We start from the raw sequence: 14,061 nt of genomic DNA, 5'->3' as shown, positions 1-14,061 counted from the left end.
GTATATACACATATATGTAGCAGCCAGACACCTGAAAACACAGGAAGAAAGCAAGATGAAAGGTGATAGCCAATGACTACATAGTTCACCTAGGCGCCCATGCCACACATCCTAAAAGATTTCTTCTTTCTGGGGGCCAGCCGGGTGGCATATTGGTTAAATTAGTGGGCTCTGCTTCAGCAGCCTGGGGTTCACAGGTTCGTATCCCAGGCGTGGACCTGCGCACTGCTTATCAAGCCATGCTGTGGCAGGTGTCCCACATGTAAAGTAGGGGAAGATGGGCAAGGATGTTAGCCCAGGGCCAATCTTCCTCAGAAAAAAGAGGATTGGCAACAGATGTTAGCTCAGGGCTAATCTTCCTCACCAAAAAAAAAAAGATTTCTTGGGGCCGGCCCGGTGGCGCAAGCGGTTAAGTGCGCGCGCTCCGCTGCGGCGGACCGGGGTTCGCTGGTTTGGATCCCGGGCGCGCACCGACGCACTGCTTGGTAAGCCATGCTGTGGCGGCGTCCCATATAAAGTGGAGGAAGATAGGCACCGATGTTAGCCCAGGGCCGTCTTCCTCAGCAAAAAAAGAGGAGGATTGGCGGATGTTAGCTCAGGGCTGATCTCCTCACAAAAAAAAAAAAAGATTTCTTCTTTCTCTCATCTTCTATAGCACTTTCTTTCCACCATGCTCAGGATACATCCCATATACTGCATTTAATAATGTAGTTATTTGTGTATTTCTCTTAATGTCCCTACTCCAGTATAAACTGGGGACATGTGTAAGAAACGTAATCTAGCTCATTACCTTCCATATAACAGCTGCTAACAAATGTTTATTGATTTGTTTCCTCTGATATTCATAGACCTGCTGCAGCACGAAGATACCTGAAAACGAAACTCACTGCCAATAGTAGTCAGAACAGAAAGGCACATATGCGAGTGCAAGAGTCAGAGGACACTATTTCAACTCCCGTTATGATCATACAAGAGCAGAAAGAGCCAAAATAGACCTTGATTTGCTCCTGCCTCTGCCATGAGCTGTCTGACCTTGGAAGAGTCACTTATCTTCTCTGAATCTCAGTATTCTCATCTAGTAACGTGGCTTGACAGTTTTAAACAAAGTAAGGAGTATACAAGTCTTAGCATAGTACCAAGCATAGAATAAGGATGTGATAAGTTCATCCGTCCCACATCTCACGTCTTCGTTTTATCCTTCCAGAAGAGGCATCACAAATTACATGCGTGTAAAAGAATAACATAGCCTGAGCCTAAGGGACAGGATGAGTGCCACATAGGAAAAGAGATCAAATGCCGCCACACCTTCCCATGGCGGAAGTGCAACAGAAATCTGAACTTTTATGTGGAACTTCTCAGCATTTATATGTTAATATGAAGTCAAAATTATTAAAACGCTGTATTCACCAATACTGTGAAGTCAAACAAAACTTGTCTGCTGTCCTGCACTATCCAATAGACCACAAATTTGCTACCCTTAATCATCTAAAAAGACAATAAGTGCTAACATCTGCCACCTAACCTGAATTTAGGTATGCACAAACATATATATCTCTACATAAATGTGTGTACACACACAGTTCTTGGGACGTATTGTCAGAAACGATCTCCCTCACCTCATTTCTCTTCAAACTGATTATTTCCCGACATGATGACATGAAGTTAGCTAATCCCAGCAGGGGAAATTATTATATTAAGTTTCTCCTCCGTTTAGTTAGATAACACTTCTTGAACACAAGGTCAGAGTCTTTCTGCCTTATCCGTTCTCCTGTGTTTTTAACAACTGCCTTTGTGCCCAGATGGTCTGAGTCATGGCCTTCTTTGACACACATGTGCTTTGCCATTTCTTCTGGCTCCTTTCTTCTCAAGAGTTGAAGTCACAAGATAAGTGACAATTTTTTAAAGGCTAATTAAGAGCCTTTCTGCATATGTCCTACTTAACTTCTGTCAACCTTGATTATACTCAAGTTTTAAAAATTACACTTTACTATATTTATTCTGCTTGTATGAATAATGTGAAATAACAGAGGGCAGCTATTGTTCTGAGCTTTTCCAGTGAATGACTACTATATTGTAATAAAAGGATTATCAAAATAATATAAATGCTAACCCAGAGACTCTTTAATGTGAATATATTTCATACTGATGAACTCCTATAATTGCTGTGCACGTTTAAGGGCAGAAAGGTAATTTTTCTCCAGCATAATAGCGCCTGGTGACTGCTTTGGAATTTCTTAATGTGAAGGTGACCAATGGGAAGGAAAGCTTCACTGCTCTGTACTAGTGCTTCTCGAATTCTGGTGTGTATACGACTCATCTGTAGAGCTTGTTAACAATTCAGATTCTCTGTCCCATCTGCACCTGTGTGACCCTTATGCTGAGGGTCCCTTATCCTCTCTGACCCTCAGTATTCCCATGTATACAATTGGAATTATGTCTACAGTAAAGGTATTTTAGAATTTCAAATAAAATAATGAGCAAAGTCTTAGCACAGTAACAAATACAGAGCACCTACCTACATAGTCCCAAGATTCTGGTTCAGTGAGCCCCTCCTCCTGGTAATCCTCTTGCTGGGGATCTGGGAACGGAGCATATTTTGAGAAATTCTTGCCTTGTCTCCAAACTGTGATTCCCAGCCCTAGCTCTATTTCAGAGTTACCTGTGGGGCTTTTTAAACTATTAATCCTTGGGCTTCACTTCCAGAAATTCTAACACTGCCTGTCTGGCAAGGAGCCCAAGCATTATGAAAGTTTTGAAAAAGTGATTCCAATGCTAGCCAGAGTTGAGAAGCACTACTTCATAGCAGTGGTCTCCAAATATTTTTATCCATGTCCATAGTGGGAAAAAATTCAGCTTGTATCTGTAGTATATCTGTTTATGAACTACAAGCCAGTTTTATCATACTATGTAGTTTATACTTAGGAAATATACAAAAAATAAAAAATTTTTAAATGAGATAAAACAAAAACATTTTAAACTATGTTTTATTTATTAATGGCATCAAAAACTCTCTTCCCATCAGTTAAAAAATTATTTTTAATAAGATTCCAGAAGCTTAGTTCTTAAATGTTGGTTAACCATGACAGCTTCATCACAACACTAGCTATGGCCTCATGGCGTAACATACCCTCTTCACATCTCAGAATAGCTCACGGCACAATACACACTCGTATATAACCACGTCTCTGGAAACATGCCTCACTAGGGATAGTGGATATGAATCAATATTTCAAAGAGTCTTCTTGATGAGTCTAATCTTTTTGGCTCACTGCTTACTAGATTTGATTAGATTGTCTCTGTTTTTACCTTGCAATGTGGCTGATGAAGAACTTATACAAGGAGTTAAAGAAGTATTGACTCTGACATTTTCTTCTCGTCTGTTTGTGTTTGTATTACTAGTATTACTTCTAATCAGCAAGTTTTTCACAGGAATCTTTTGAGGTCATTGCAATGCCTACTGGGGAGTCTTCTTAAGGCTCTGCTATATCTTCAGACTCTTGGACTATCATAGGCCACTCTTGGCTTCAGATTCATTTAGAAGGATATCGGCTAGAAATCACAGCCCGCCAGAGGGCAGAGCTAAGCATTCTTCTTATGAGAGAGTCCTTGAATATCCTCTCCACAGTCCGGGGGTGACCTCTGACCTCCCTGTGTGCTAGCTCAGGTTCAAGAATATGAGAACCTCCACATTGGCTCCTTTCAAGATCCACCCTGACAGTCAATGTCTCTCGTAGCAACTCCCTAGGCATAGCTGCCAGGGTTCCCATGGGGACATACTCAGCTCCAAGATCACCAATCTCAGCCAAAAGCTGTGGTGTCCTTATTAAGAACCTATAGTTTTCCTGATCCAGCTGTAGCCTTTTGCTCAGTCTTTTTTACCATAAGCTATGTTGCCTAGCAACCTATTTGACATACCTTTATCAGGACTCTAAGGGAAGAGCTGGAAAGCTAACAAAAGAGCAAGTTCTTATGTAGAAGGAGAAAGGGTTTGTTAACCTTGTATTCACACCACTGTGAATATCCAATTTCGTGGTGGTTAGGCTAGTTAAAACCAGAGGATATAATCTTTAAATTCACTTCACTGAGCACACATAGCACACATCAAACTGCTGTTTTCCAAAAGCCAACAAGCAAGTGAGGGTGCCTCTGTTATCTCTGCCTCAGGGACTCTCACGGTCAAATATCTCATGTACTATACACCACATGGGAACGTTTGATGCATGGACTGGACTGAGGAAGGATGGTGTTATCCTCATATTAAAGACCATATTTTCTTATTTTTTTAAAAGACAATTTTTTAGAGTAGTTTTAGGTTCACGCCAAAATTGAGAGGAAGGTAGAGAGATTTCCCATATGGTCTCTATTCCCACACATGCATAGCCTTGCCCATTAACAACATCCCCCACCAGAGTGGTACATTTGTTACAACTAATGAACCTACACTGACACATCATAATTACCCAAAGCTTGCATTTTACCTTAGGGTCCACTCTTGGTGTTGTACACTCTACGGGTCTGGACAAATGTATAAATGACATGTATCCATCATTATAGTAAAAAATAAGAGTCACGAAGAACATGGTACAATTCTTTGTTATGTGAGGCTTTGACACACATTGCAGGACATTTAGCTTCTGTGGCTCCAGCTCACCAAAACTAGCAGCATTCTCCCTCTATGGAACAATCAAAAGACATGGGAGACACAATTTTCTTATCTTTTTGGGTTAAAAAAAGGAGAGATCAATTAATAGGAATATTAGCATTTTGTGTCTCAACTCCGATGAGCTGTTTCTCACACTCAGTGGGGTGCATCGCCTCCTCTCTGGAGACACTGTTCTTAGCCCTACATGATCTGAGCTCTGCTTCCTCCACTGGCCTCATCCAGTCACTCTTTCTCTTATTCTCTGTGCACCATCCTTCGTGCACGTTGGCCTTTTTTTTTTTTTAGTTCTTCCAGCCCAGTGCTTCTCAAACTGTAATGTATACATGAATCACCTGGGGACTTTGTTATGCAGATTCTGATTGAATCGGAGGTAAGCCCTCACAAGCTCCTGGTGATGCTGATGCTGCAAAGACAAGGACCACATTTTGAGTAGAAAGGCTCGAGCCCAGTAGTTCACATCTCTGGGTCCACATCAAAATCACCTGGGGAGCCTGTACACCAGCTGACACCCGGGTTCCACCTCCAGCAAGGCCATTCTCTTTCTCTTCTAAAACCCCTTCATATGCTCTTCTTTCTCCTCTAAGGCGCCTCAGCCAACACTCCCAGCCCACTCATTCAAATCACAGTTTAAATGTCACTTCCTCAGAGTACCCTTTCCTGAGCTCTCAGCTTAGACAAGACCCCTGTCTTAGGCCATTTGGGCTACTACAACAAAAATACCGTAGACCAAGTGGCTTATAAACAACAGAAATCGATTTCTCACAATTCTGGAGTCTGGGAAGTCCAAGACCAAGGTGCCAGCAGGTTTGGTATCTGGTGAAAGTCCACTTCCTAGTAGCAGTCTTTTCACTGTAACCTCACAAGGTGGAAGGGGCCAGGGAGCTCTGTCAGGTATCTTTTGTAAGGGCACTAATCCCATTCATGAGGGATCTGCCCTCTTGACCTAATCACCTCCCAAAAGCCCCACCTCCAAATACCATCACGTAGGGCATTAGGTTTCAAAGTATGAATTTGGGAAGGACACAAACATTAGGTCTATAGCAGCCCCTCTGTCATAGTCTCTCTTAGCACCTTAATCTTTACCTCATGATACTCATCAGCATTACAGTTAAATAATGAAATATGTAAATCCCTATTTGCTTTTGGCTGAAAGCAAATCAGCCAGAATTTGCTGATAGGGAGCATGCCTGCATGCTTTGTTCATTGCTCTCTCCCCAGTGCCTAACATTGTGCCCTGTACAGGATAAGAACTAAATTAATATTTAGTAAATAAATGAATTAGTCTTTTTATATACATATATAGTATCTGAGTTTGCCAGTGTAATGCCGAGCAAACTGAAGAAACATGAACTCTACATTTCTAAACTATATAAGGAATATATATTCTTATTATTTAATCTCAAAGATGACACTATTAACAACAATACTACTATATTAGTCGAAAGTCACATAATAAGCACTTATTTTGTCAGTCAATAGACGATGGCAAAGAAGATAGATAGGACCCCAGACCTAACAAAGCTTGTAGTCTTGTAGAGAAGACAGATATATTCAAGGATTTGGGGTTCAAACAAACCTCAAGAGACTAATGTCAAGCATCTTCCTCTTATCCATAGTGGGGAGGAGACTGAAAATGACAAGTGCTGCATACTGATCTAAGCCAATTCATATAAATAATTACATGCATTAAATCGAATAATTTCAAATGGATTAAATGGGGTGTTATATCATAATATAATATAATGAGGGCCCTAAACCTAGTCTAGAGGAAGTGGGAAGCTTCCCTGGGGAAAGACATTTAGATTGAGACCTGAACAATAGTTTCTCCGGGTGAAGGAGGAGAGGTATGGAGGTTTCAGACAGAGGCAACAGCCTGTTCAAAGACCTAAGGGTGGAAGCCTAAGGAAAAAGACCTGAGTGAACAGAGTCCAGTGGGGCTGGAGCAGATGTGTGCAACGAGGCTGGAGAACGAAACAGGAAACAGGTCATACAGGAGCTTGTAGAGACTTCTGAACTTTACTCAGAGTTCAATACTAAGTCCCTGAGGAGTTTTAAGCAGGAGAATAATGTGTTCTGATGGCAGTGCTGGAAGATCTTCCTGGCTCCAGTAATGACAATTATATCCGAATAAACCAGATAAGCCATTCCTTCTCCTAATGATTATTATTTCTTTTTTATTTGTTTATTTATTCTTCTGCAGTTTTCTGAGCCATAAAGTATCTCTGTCCTTTGTAAATTACTTGGTGATTCATCCTGAACCTTATAAAGCTTAGCTGGAGGCATTCTGATGCTTATGGTCTTCAGATTTCCCCTGAATCTAATCAAAAAGCCATAATTCAATCTTTGATTGTTCTCAATAGGGCATACTATTTTAAAATATTATTTTACCCATTTTGGTAGCAATATTTTAATCAAATATTAAAGTTGCAGAAATTAAAACTATACTTCTATTTCAAAAGATATGGAAAAGGTATCAGTGTCTGGGAAGTAATACAAATCACTATTAGATTTAAGAAGAGAAAATTTACTTATTAATATCAACATTAGAAATTGTTATAACATTCCAAGTGTTTTAGGTCATCAATACTGTATACCCCTTCCTCTCCATACAGAGAACATGTACTTTGATTAAATCTAGGATTTAGATGTAACAAAACAAAGAATATATGTTTTTTAGCAGCATAATTATTCCCAAGGAAGATACTTTTTTTTTTCAATTGAGAGAATATTTGTTTAACTATTTGAGTGAGTAGGGATGGGAACAGTAAGTGTGAGACCCTCTGCCCAGGCTGTATGCTTGTAGACAATAGGTTGTTCCTCCTTTGCTATATCTGTTTTATGCTAAACCAGTGGTTCTAAATTCTCTCCAGCTCTATGGACCTCTTCTTATGATAAATATTGGATAATACCTCCAGAAATTAAATTATTGGATAATATTTCCTATTCACACACTTTTCAAGCAGTTCAATAAAAGTCCCTAAATGTACTAGAAATAGAGTTGCCAAATAAATAGAGGGACAATATTGAGGACATATTTATACTAAAAAATTATTCATTGTTTACCTGAAATTTAAATTTAACTGGGCTTCCCATATTTTTATTTGCTAAACCTGGCAACCCTAATTATAGAAGAGACAATAATACAATAAGCATTTGAGATGAAATCCAGCCATTTGTGACAACATGGATGGACATTGAGGGTATAATGCAAAGTGAAATAAGTCAGAGGGAGAAGGTCAAATACCGTATGATTTCCTTCATTAAGTAGCAGATAATAACAACAATAAACAAACACATAGGGACAGAGATTGGATTGGTGGTTACCAGAGGGGAAGGGGGGAGGGAGGAGGGTGAAAGGGATAATTCGGTACATGTGTGTGGTGATGGGTTGTAATTAGTATTTTGGTGGTGAACATGATGTAATCTATGCAGAAATAGAAGTACAATGATATACACCTGAAATTTTTACAATGTCATAAACCAATGTTACTGCAATAAACAAAAAATTTTAAAAAAAAATGGGAAACAATAAGCATTTGAATGTATAACTGCTCAACCTTGACTACACAATGACACATAATAGGGTAGTCAGATGCTTGCGCCTGTGACGGAATCACCATGATGGCAATAGCTACAAATGCAGGCTGATATTGGTAGGTTTCATTAGCCACTCAAATACCATAAATGATATGGCCATTAATGATGTGATGTTGTGAAATGACAAAGACTCTCTTAAAAAATTTTAAGGCAAAACAAGCCACAAAATTCTTTTGATTTGCATAGTAGTTGCCTTCCTGAAAAACCTGGTTAAAACCATGCCAAACACATATACTCACACACGCACACACACACTTTAGGTAAGTTCTAGGCTCAGTCAATTACAAATAGAGTTTCTCACATACAGGAATATCCAGCAGGACATTCAAGAGTTATGGAAAACATGGTACAATTGTTTATGTGTGACTTTGCTGCACATTGTGGGACATTTATCTTCTCTGGCTCCAGCTCATCAAAACCAGTAGCCTCCTCCCTCTGACTGGAAACAATCAAAAAACACTCTTACAGATTTTCCCTAATGGGTGGTAGCAGTTTCACTGAAGCTGCTAATTTAAACCATCCATAATGGGAGAGCAAGACGACAGATTTTCTAGGACAAATGAGGGAAGAGTTTGAAGAAAGAACAAAGATGAATGTTGGAATCTGATCAATTTCTTCTCTTGATATACCATGAAACCACCGGTCAGCCTACGAAATCTTTGGTAAAATATCCATCTCTCTGTTTCTGAGAGCTTGGCTTCAGGAGGGAGAAACAGTCTCTGAGACATATAGTCCCTCTCCCTCTTCTAGACCCATAACCCATGGTGTGGTGACAGGGAGAAGGCATGGGGAGGCAGATATCATGGGAAGACCACTTGTCAGTATTAGGAAGGGGTTCTCCACCTTACTCTGGTTCTCCTGGGTAGTGCTGAAGGCCTCAGCTGCTGGGGTGGTCACTGCATAAGCATTGTGTGTGGTTTTCTTGGAATGGTGTAAAACTTCACCCTGGTCCCCTCCATCATGGAGGCCCCTTTTAGAAATGACAGGTGTGTCTCTCATGGACCTTCTAGTGATACAATGCCCAACCCCTTCTCTAGCCCACAGCCCAGAGCTCCTGCCCCTCCTGTAATTTCTGGGTTCCTTCATTTGGAGATCTTTTCTACACACTCCAAGGACCTTAGATAATTGGATGTCTTAGCAATTGTCCCCCGTCCCCTACACTTCCTAGACACACTACCACACAGTTACTTCAGAAAGTATATGTTCCTCCATCGGCCTCCCTATGTCAGAAATTTCTAGGCCCCAATGGACACATGTCTCTAGGTTCAAATATATCCCCAAATCTTAGAGGACTAACATCAAGCATCCCCTCTTTTCTATAGTGGGAGGAGGCTGAAAATGACAGGTGCCACACACTGGTCCTAGCCATTTTGGATCTTCTTGGAAGATAACTGTAGTCTCCTGCAGTTAGAGGTAGGCAAGGATGGTATAGGTCCTTCCTCCCAACCTTGCTACCATGTGATATGCTATGACAAATTTGTTACCAGTACTAGCAAGTGTTACAGAGGGCAGGAAAACAGCCTTACAACCTGTGCTGTAGGCTTAATAAAATCCTAGCTTTCTGTCCAACTGTGCATGAAAGGTTCTCTTGGAGCAGATGTAACGATATTCAGTTAGCCTTCTGGTCAGAGTCAGGTAACAAAACCTTCCATCAGGGAACTGAAAACAGTTTCCGTTTCCTTGGAATCCTAAACCCAGGGAGTCATTCCAAATAGTGTAGGCTCTTAAATTCCCTGAGTACTTATACCCTGTTCATACAAGGGGGAAAATGGCTGTACAATATTACTGGCCCATCCACACACCTTGAGCACCACTGATTTCACTAATGAAAATTTTCTAATATTCATTACGCTCATTAACAAAGATAACTGAAGCCAATGTGCCTTAGGAGAGTGGGTTTCTGATTAGTCAGTCATTCAAATGTTAACTAACCACTTTGGGAGTATAAGTGCCCAATTAGGGGACTTCAAATATTAACTAACCACCCACAGGGTTAAAACAAATTAACAGATTAAAACTAATTAACATGTATATATCACACTCTCTGTGATGATAGAGTAATCAGACATCCTGGTTGATCTGGGAGAGTCCTATTTTACACCAGTTGTCCAGAGATAATTATAAATAGCATCGCTTTTCACTCTCAAAAGTATCCCAGTTTGAGCAAAAACTACGTAATCACTGTATAATACAGTAGTCCCCCGTTATCCATGGGATACCTTCCAAGACCCCCAGTGGATGCCTGAAACTGCAGATAGCACCGAATCCTATATATACTATGTTTTTTCCTATACATACGTGCCAATGATAAAGTTTAATTTATAAATTAGGCACAATGAGAGATTAACAACAATAATTAATAATAAAATAGAACAATTATAACAACATACTATAATAACAGCACAGATCTTAGCAACCTCAGCATACAATTTTTTTTCTTTCCTTATTAAATCGAGAACCTTCAACTTTTCACTTAAAAGAAGCACTTTACAGCTTGTCTTTGGCATATCCAAACTGCCACATCACTACTCTTGCGCTTTGGGGCCATTATTAAGTTAGATAAGAGTTACTTGAACGCAAGGACTGCCATACCTCAGCTGTCGATCTGATAACTGAGACAGCTACTAAGTGACTAATGAGTGGGTAGTATACACAGGGTGGATCCACTGGACAAAGAGATGATTCATGTCCCAGGCAAGAAGGAGCGGACAGTGTGAGATTTCATCACACTACTCAGAATGGGGCACAATTTAAAACTTATGAGTTGTTTTTTCCTGGAATTTGTCCACTGATATTTTCAGACCTTGAGTCACCCCAGGTAACTGAAACCTGGGAAAGCGAAACTTCGGCTAAGGGGGGACTACTGTAAAAGGGACTTCCTAGTTTCACAGTACATTCTCCAAGAACTCTCTCTCCATACAACTCTGAAGACATTCAAGTTGTGCCTACAGGTTCTACAGTCATTAAGCATTCTATGAATAAATGAATGAATGCTTAAATTGAATGAATGAATAAAATGCTAGTCTCCCCTGCTTGCAGGATACCACCAACAGATATGAGGGACTCGCTTGGAGACCTCATCCCTTGGCTTTGGAGAGGAGAGATCATTGTCCCATAAGAAGGAAGAGAAAGTAAACCACTCTCATTGAACTTCCTAAAAGGTCATGCCCTCCATCTCCTCCATTCTCTTCTTTACTTTGAGTTGGGAGACCCAGGCAAGGCAGATGGTTAATGGTACTGCTGGTTCTACACCATTCCGTGATAGTAAGCAGAGCAGGCAGGAGACTGGCCCTAACTGCTGGCACTCTTTGGGGAATATACAGTACGTCCCATCTTTGGTCATCGACTTTGGACACTCCAGTTTTTAGCCGGCAGTTCCACAGCTCCAGCTCTTTCACTAAATTTTGGGCTCCGTCACATCTTCTTTGGCACCCTCCAAGAATGCTGAAAAATAAAACTTGGATGCAGAATGATCTGAGAAAACAGGAAAAACTCCCATCAACATCTTGTTACACTTGCATAGACCTATGGCCTCCCAAATCCACAGGCTGCATGTTCATTTCATTCCCAGGTGTCTAGGACTGTGTAACAGAGGAAGAACCGAATTGAATCCTTGAGTTTCACATTTAACATTTAACCCTAACCTGAAACCTTGTAAACTTGTCATGGTTAACTGGGGGCAATTGCTTCTTGTTCCCCTTGTACAATCGCTCACAGGGTCTGAGACAGTGCAGAAAGCTGGTTTTGTGGAACCCAAGACACCTGGTCCCAAGGCACTGATAAGGAACAGATAAAGATAACAACAGACGGATGCCAGAATGTCTGCTCGGACCCTTGCACAATCGCTACCCCGGCTGCCTGTGGTCACGACCACTGCGGCTTCTCTCCTTTGATCTCCCCTTTAAAAACCCTAACTGCTGGAGCTTCAGGAGGACAGTGGGTTTTAAGGCGTGAGTCTGCCACTTCCTCATTTACTAGCAAATTAATAAACTACCTTTTTCTTCTCCTCAAGACCTTGTCGTTCTGTTTTGTGGCTCGGCTTCGGTGACAAGGACCGGTTTTCAATAACAACCGTACAGAGAGGGAAGCACCCTGGAGCAACTGAGACACCACACCTCTCAAAAACACTTCAGAAAGCAGATTTGAATCCACTCTTGGTCTCACCAGTGTGAATGAGTCCCCCAGCTCTCTCCCTTTGTGTATCTGTGGGGGAGTGATGGCAGTGGAGGTAGGGACAACAGATTCATATTGGCGGCTAGAGTTTGGGTTTAATCATATTTGAAGGTAAGTGGGGGCCTCACAAAGGGCCTCCCTGACCCAACAATTTTCCTCATACATCCTGCATTTTTTGCACAGTTAGCCATCTTCAGTAATGCCCTTCATTTGTTGTAGTTGTTGTTTTGACTACTTCAGACCTGATCTTCACCCTGGGCACCCAATGCCCTTGGACTTGTCCCTAAGAGTGAAACATTTGATGCAATTGTTTTAGTGACAGAAGGGATCATACAGATCATTCATTCATTGGATGAATTCCAATGAATTCATTGGAGGACCACTGTGATATATAGACAAAAGAATCAGGATCTAGCATCAGAGAACTTGTGTTCAAATCCCCATCCACCATTGATTAACTCTGTGACCTTAGGCAACAAACCGATCTATTCTGAGTTTCTTCTCTTAACAATGAACAATGCTTACCATACAAAGTTGTTTGAAGATTAAGAGACAAAAACACATCACAAAATTGTAAAAAAAAAAAAAAAAAAGGAAAACATAAATGTATTTTGCAAATAATTAAATATTAGTACAAAGGAATTACACAAGTTGTCCAAAGTAACACACTTAGGGGAAAAACCCAAGTCTTCTAATTCAAGTAATGATAACTGACATTGATTGATTACTGACAGTGTTTTAGGCATTGTGCTAAACCCTCAGTATGCATATTTACTATCATTTATTCTTAATATTGTTATTAATACATTCATTTTCTGATGAAGAAACTAATCTTAAAATAGTTAATACACTTGTCAATGCCACATATGTAGTGAGTAGCAAAGGCGTATTCAAATCAAAGTTTGTGTAACTAGAGAAGCCGAGCTCTTGTAGCTAGGTTAGCATATCTCAATTTTACATAACAAGAATCAGATTAAAAATACTATACCCCGTGATTCATCTTTAAAGTTTGAGAACCATTGTTAAGGGTAATTGGCCCTATTCTAATCTAGGAAAACACCTAGCACAGTGCCTGGAGCAAAGTAGCTTTTTCTTACTTCTTTCCTCCTAATATGGTTTACCAGGAGAATTGTCCTGGGTGTCCCAGTGGCTGCCGTACGTGGAGTGGGAGTAAGAATGAGAGGGATTGCAGGTGGGGACTAGGCATATGGCGAATACGCAGTGAAGTAAACGTGGTGGAAGTGCAGAGAGCAGGCAGTGGTTTATCTGATGGAATTTAGTTCACGCGTGTACAATCAACCCATCAACTACCCATCAGAACAAAGCTAAACTTCCCAGCGGCCGTGCTTACATAAATGTAATCCCATAGTGACCCAGAAATTTACTTATTTGTTCTCTTAAGACTGCCCTGGATGTTAATTTTATGCTAATTTCCCCCGTGTCAAAATAGAGTCAGGGGTTTGAAGAAATCTGTTGCTCTCCATGCTCATCTCATAATGTCCCACGCTGGCCTTGAATATGTGTCAGATAACATATTTCATAATCTGTAGTCACCTTTAAAATTAAAACATTTCTAGGTTTCTTGCTTCACAGTGAGGAGTGTGAGAAAATGAATAAATCCTTTCCGC

The sequence above is a fragment of the Diceros bicornis genome, chromosome 10 (genome assembly GCF_020826845.1).
Source record: "Diceros bicornis minor isolate mBicDic1 chromosome 10, mDicBic1.mat.cur, whole genome shotgun sequence".
In the NCBI taxonomy this organism is placed as follows: Eukaryota; Metazoa; Chordata; class Mammalia; order Perissodactyla; family Rhinocerotidae; genus Diceros; species Diceros bicornis.
The sequence above is the reverse complement of the archived record's forward strand: the minus strand, read 5'-3'. Positions refer to the sequence as shown.